A 6,000-nucleotide genomic window follows, 5' to 3' on the forward strand; every position below is an offset into this window, starting at 1 on the left:
TTTGGATGGAGGCAAGGGACCACAGAACAGAATATAAATCCTTCCATTCCCCACCACTCAGACAGAGCTCAAGAAACTTCTACAAAGAGAAGTGAAATATCTCCAAAGAAAAAACAAGAAAGTCCAGTTGCCTCTTGAAAAGCATCTTTGGGACAACCACGACCTGGATGTCTGAGAATCTCCATAGATATATAGAATAGGCAGTGCCTGGCTCAACAGTAGTGCCTTGTGAGAGTGGTCTTGGTGTCCTGGTGGATCACCGCTTGTCAGTCAAGAGTGTGCTTCAGCTGCCAAAAACCCACACAGTCCTAGACTGCATTAACAGAGAAATAGCACCAAGATTATGGGAATTAATAGTTCTGCTCTATATTACACTATTGAGGCTACACTTCAAATACTGCATCTAGTTCTGGTCACAATGATATAAAAAGAAAAATGCTGATACCAGGGGTGAAATTCACTTACCTTCCCTACTGGTTCACAAATGTATGTGCGCTGTCGTCTATGCATGAGCAAAGCCTTCTGCGCATGCGCAGAGGCTTAAAATCATCACAAAAAAACAATGTCATGACATCTGTGTGGGTGGGCGGAGCCTCCCACAGCCGCTGCTACTGGATCACCCGAGCTGGAAAGCACTGGCTGAATTTCCTAGAAAGAAAACCCTGATACTCTAGAAAGAGTTCAGAGAAGAACACCAAAGATGATAAGGGATCTGGAGGCTAAATCATATGATAAACAGCTAAGGGAACTAGGTTATGTTTAGAAGAGAAGACTCAGGAGACATATGATAGCTGTCTTCCAATAACTCAAGGACTATCACAGGATGCTGATTTACTCTCCATAGACCTGAGAGTAGAATAAGAAGCAATGGGTGGAAGCTCATCAGAAGGAGATCAACCCTAGAAATAAGGAGGAATTTTCTGACAGTGAAATCAATCAAACACCTTACCTCATGGAGTTGTGGCTGCCCCATTGCTGAATGTTTTCATGAATAGACTGGACAACCATCTACATAATGATTTCTGCCTTGGGCAGGCAGTTGCACTAGAAGACCTCAAAGTTCCCTTCCAGCCCCGTGACTCTATGTCAGGGGCAAATAATAAGTTCAGTGAGGAATGAAAACTTTAAAAAGTATTAAGAAATTCTGTAAAGAAAGCTTTGTTAAAGTTGGAAGCAAGATTAGTAAAGAGTCCAGAGACAGTCATGTTCACGGCCAACTGCAACTTGTCTATTATCAATGTGGAGAATCGAGCTGCAAAAAAGGAGCACTGAATGTTTAGAAAGAAAAACAGAAAATCTCTGCCTTAAGACACATGGGGGTAAGTTCATTCATTTGCTGCAATATTTGTAAGCATATCCAATTCTTCTCAATAAAACTTGCTACGCAGGGCTCCGTAAGAATCTTGCTTGTAAAAGACTCATGTTTGATTTTAAGCAACTGTCAAAGAGCCTGCGTCTATATAGGCACAGATTCCATTAAAACAAGCCTAAGCTTTCCAAAGTTTTCTTACTTGAAACAAGCACCTTGAAACTCACAGGTCACTTTATGAAATAAAAGAAATAATCACAAGACTGTATGGGAAACAGGATCCAGAAGAAACAGAAGCTGCTCCGGAATTGAAAGCAAACAAAGAATCCATGAAGCAAGAAAGGGCATTGGAAGAGGAAGAAAAAAATACTGATGATGAACTATTATCTGATTATGTAATCTTGGAACAGTTTAAGGGGAGAGGCGAAAGAATCATTGGAAAGGGGGAAAATGAAAAGGGAAATAGCACAAATAGCACAAAAAAATTGATGAAGGTAAATGGAAAAATACTCAAAACAAGAAGGTGGGAAGGAAGGAACAAGGGAAGAAAAAAGGGAAGGGAAAAAATACAAAGTCAAAAGACTACATAGGGATCAATAGAGAGAAACAGAAAAGGGGGGGAAAGAAAAAAAGGAGAATGGATAGAAATATAGCTCAAGCAATAAAAGTAAGGAATTTTAAGAAGAAAAAAAGAGAATTGGAATAAAGAAAGGTTGAAATATTAATGAGATGGGAATATATAATTATTGGATTTTTTGGAAATAAGGGAAATGTTTGCTTGTTTTTTTTATTCTTTTCATAAGACTATGATAACAAATTTAAAATGTTTACTGAAATGTAAAGAGATGACTGATGCTGATGTTATAGAGATTGTAAAGAAAGAAATTAGTAAATGAGAATATAGGGTTTTGATATAAATTGGAAAAGATAAAGGGGAGAAAAAAGGGATAGATTCAATTAAAGATTAAAATTGGGGATGGAGGGTTAGATTAGAATTTTTAAGAGAAATGCAAATAGGAAAATTGAAAAAAAAGGGCAAGGAAAATATATTGATAAAAGCATATAAGATGTGTTGGAAAAAAATGAATTGGATGTAACCATGTACCTGATTGATATTCTGTTCAGAAAAGATACATTGTATGTTGCTGTTTGTCTGTAAAAAATAAAAAAGTTTCTCAAAAAAATAAAATAAACTCACAGGTCACTTTAGAGGTTGCAATGCTCCTATAACATTCTTATTGATGTAATGCATTGCATTAAGCGCCTTTCTTATTTCTTAGAACCTACACATCAACATGAAGGCAGATATGCTTAAATGCATCTTATTGATTCATATAGTCTAATTAATTATAAATAGAAACTGTTCATGCATATTGTTAATACAGATGGGCACTATAATATGCTTTAGCTGAACATAATGTTTTATAATATTCATTGACATTGATTCATTTGCTTGATGTTAGAGACTCGAAGGACATGGAATTGTATATAAAGGGGAGATGAAATTGGGGCATTATGAGTTCTAGTCTGGCCTTTGGGATGAAGCCAGCTGGGTGATTTTGCCCCAGTTATTCACACTGTCTTTCAGCCCTAAGAAAGTGGCAGTGGCAAGCCACTTCTTAAAAATGTTGTCAAGGAAACTGCAGGAACTAACATATGTGGAATAATGGTATATGGGATACCTTGGCAGACTGGGCCCAGAGATGCTGCCTAGGAATGGTCAGATAAGAGGCATCATAGTCTGCAGCTCAATAGTGAGTAGGGGCAAGAGGCTTAGAGGAGACCCTTCTTAATTTCTCAGGGTATAATGGAGATGGGGAGAACTGGACTTTCAGACTTGCAAGATTATATTAATATAGCCTTACAATGAAGTAGAATTAGCTCATCTGTTTGTGTTTCCTGTCTGGTTTACCTGATAAGACTATCTTGCAAGTAAAGAGACAATGATAGCAGTGTGGTGGACTATAACGAGTTCGTTAGCAGCAGATGTTCAGGGCAAGCGTATCTTATGGGTACTGTGGGCATCATACCAGCGACCTCCACATGCATATGGCTCATAACCCTTTACAGATTCATTTCTGAATTAAACCATCGCCCTAAGACGGAATTCAAATGACATGCTTATTTAAAGAGCCTGAGTAATAGAATTGGATGTGTAAAGCTAATTGCATTCTGTAAACCGGGACAAGCCATCATTAACCATTGGCATGAACAGGAATTTGAAACAAGTAACTATTTGGATAGCTTCCTGATTATTTCTGCTTGCCCCATCTAGTCTGCCAGAAGAGGCATGCTCTGGGTCCCATTTGCTAAGGCAGAAAAAGCTCATCTCCTGGCTCCTGTCAAATGTGGCCTCTGGTCTGTAGAACATCACTTAAACTTGGTGGTTATCACAGAAATGAGGATTTAATGAGGTATTGACATTGAGTATAACATCTGTGGTCTTCCTACCCTTTTTAATATTTTTATAATAATAATGTTTATGCTTTAGAGTATTTTTATAACATTTTACAAAAATTTGCATTTGTTTAAAATGTACATATGCTATCTAGACTCAATTTCTCTGAAATGGTAATATATAAGTATGATAAATAAAATAAAGCAGGCTTGCTTCCAGTTTCCAGATTTTGCATACCAGTATTGACAGATGCTTTGGGTTTACCTAACACATACAATGTTACTTAAGGTTCATCTGTTAACACTATCTAAGATGACCATATTTTGGAAATACTAATTATGACAGGTGAGACCATCTAAATTCTTTATTCAGTCACTGGATTTTGCTAACTCTCTCTCTCCCTCTCCCTCCCTCCCTCCCTCCCTCTCTCTCCCTTCTCTCTCTCTCTCTCTCTCTCTCTCTCTCTCTCTCCACTCCCTCTCTTTCTCTTTCTCTCTCCCTCTCCCTTTCTCCTTCCCCCCCCCACGTCTTATAAAATGAGAGAGAAGAGAGATCATATTCAATGGTACTTAAAATTTGTGAACCCTTTGAATTTTCAGAATAGAATAATTAACAAATATAACATTTTGACTCATTTGTTTAATTGGGGTCTCTTTATGTAGTTTTAGGATATAGGGAGAACAGATCATGTTTTAGAACAAATGTATGCAGCAATGTTGAAAATTCAAAAGAGTTTATATATTTTTAAGCACTACTGTATTTAAAGGGGGAAAGTAAGTTATAAATGTAATAAAAGGCATTCAGCAAAAAGATAGGCATTGATATACTTGATTAACTCCAAAAGGATACTGACCCCAGAAGGATGACAAATGTTCCATTTGGTCCAAAAGTCTTTGAAACAACTGATTCCCTGAAATACATCACGAATGCCTAACTTGTCAATTCCATTAACTGAGAATAACCCATGTGTAGAGTTTACAGGCATGCAGCACTTAGACTTATATACCACTTCATGGTTCTCTATTCTCTAAGTGGCTTATAAAGTAAGTATATTTCCCTCAACAATCTAGGTCCTCATTTTACCAACCTCAGAAGGATGGAAGGCTGAAATCAACCTTGAGCTGGTCAGGATCAAACTCCTGGCAGTGGGCAGTCAGCCTCCAATACTGCATTCTAATCACTGCACCACCACTGTTCCTTAAAAAGGCATAGGCTTTTCATAGGCATACATAAAGATGCTGAGTTCCAGATTAATTCATGGCTCCATAATAACATAGTATTATTGATTGTAAACTGCCAGCAGGATATGAAGAATTAAAAAGGCCATGTTAATATGCAAACTCAGATGCTTCACAATTTTCATCTTCTCACTACAAAGAACTAAAAAGTGTTAGTACACAACTCTGCAAAAAGGTATTGAAGGTAGAAAAAGTGGCTCCAAAGAGCAGACATGATAAAGTTATATAAAGTTATGCATGATGTAGACCAAGATTGTTCTCTTCCTTTTGCACACTGCTAAGCTTTAAAGCTCCAGAAAGAATAAGTTAAAGTACCTTCCTAATATAATACATAATCAGTTACTGAATTTGCTGCCAACATATGTGATGGTGACTACCAATATGGATTAATTTAAAAGAGCTGCATATAAATTCAGGAGGCTCAAGTTAGTAATAACTGCTGTCCCTATATTTGGAATCACAGGAAGACAATGTATCTTCAATACTGTATTCTGAGAAAGAGGGCTACCACTCACTCCTGTCCATGTTTGTGAGCTTCCTGGATTCACTTAGTGGATACTGCATGCTGGACCATATCAACCATTGATAAAGATCCTCTTTTGCTCATATGATCTTGGCCAGCCAAGAAAGACCCTTGGTGTCATGATTTTTACAATGTATTAAGTATGAACCAGCTGCCAAGCATGTGAATTTTGATCACATGATCACGGGAATGCTACAAAGGTCATAAGTATTTCAAAATGGTCATGTCACTTTTTTCAATGCCATTGTAACTTTGAATGGTCACAAAATGAACTGATGTAAAGCAATGAATACCTGTATATAGTTCACACTGCAAGGGCAGATTGAAGGTAGCATTATTAATTAATTTAAATGTATAGTATTGGCCACCTAACTCCAATGGACTGACAGACAGATATTCTGCACAAACTTAATAAATCAAGCAAAAGCTATGTGAAGTTAATAAGGCAATAATAATGTCCTCAAATTGAGCTCTATTTTTTGTTGACATACATGACATATTGTGTTTTCTTGGCACGGTGCAGAAGTGGTTT

This window comes from Ahaetulla prasina, chromosome 1 (genome assembly GCF_028640845.1).
Source record: "Ahaetulla prasina isolate Xishuangbanna chromosome 1, ASM2864084v1, whole genome shotgun sequence".
NCBI lineage: Eukaryota > Metazoa > Chordata > Lepidosauria > Squamata > Colubridae > Ahaetulla > Ahaetulla prasina.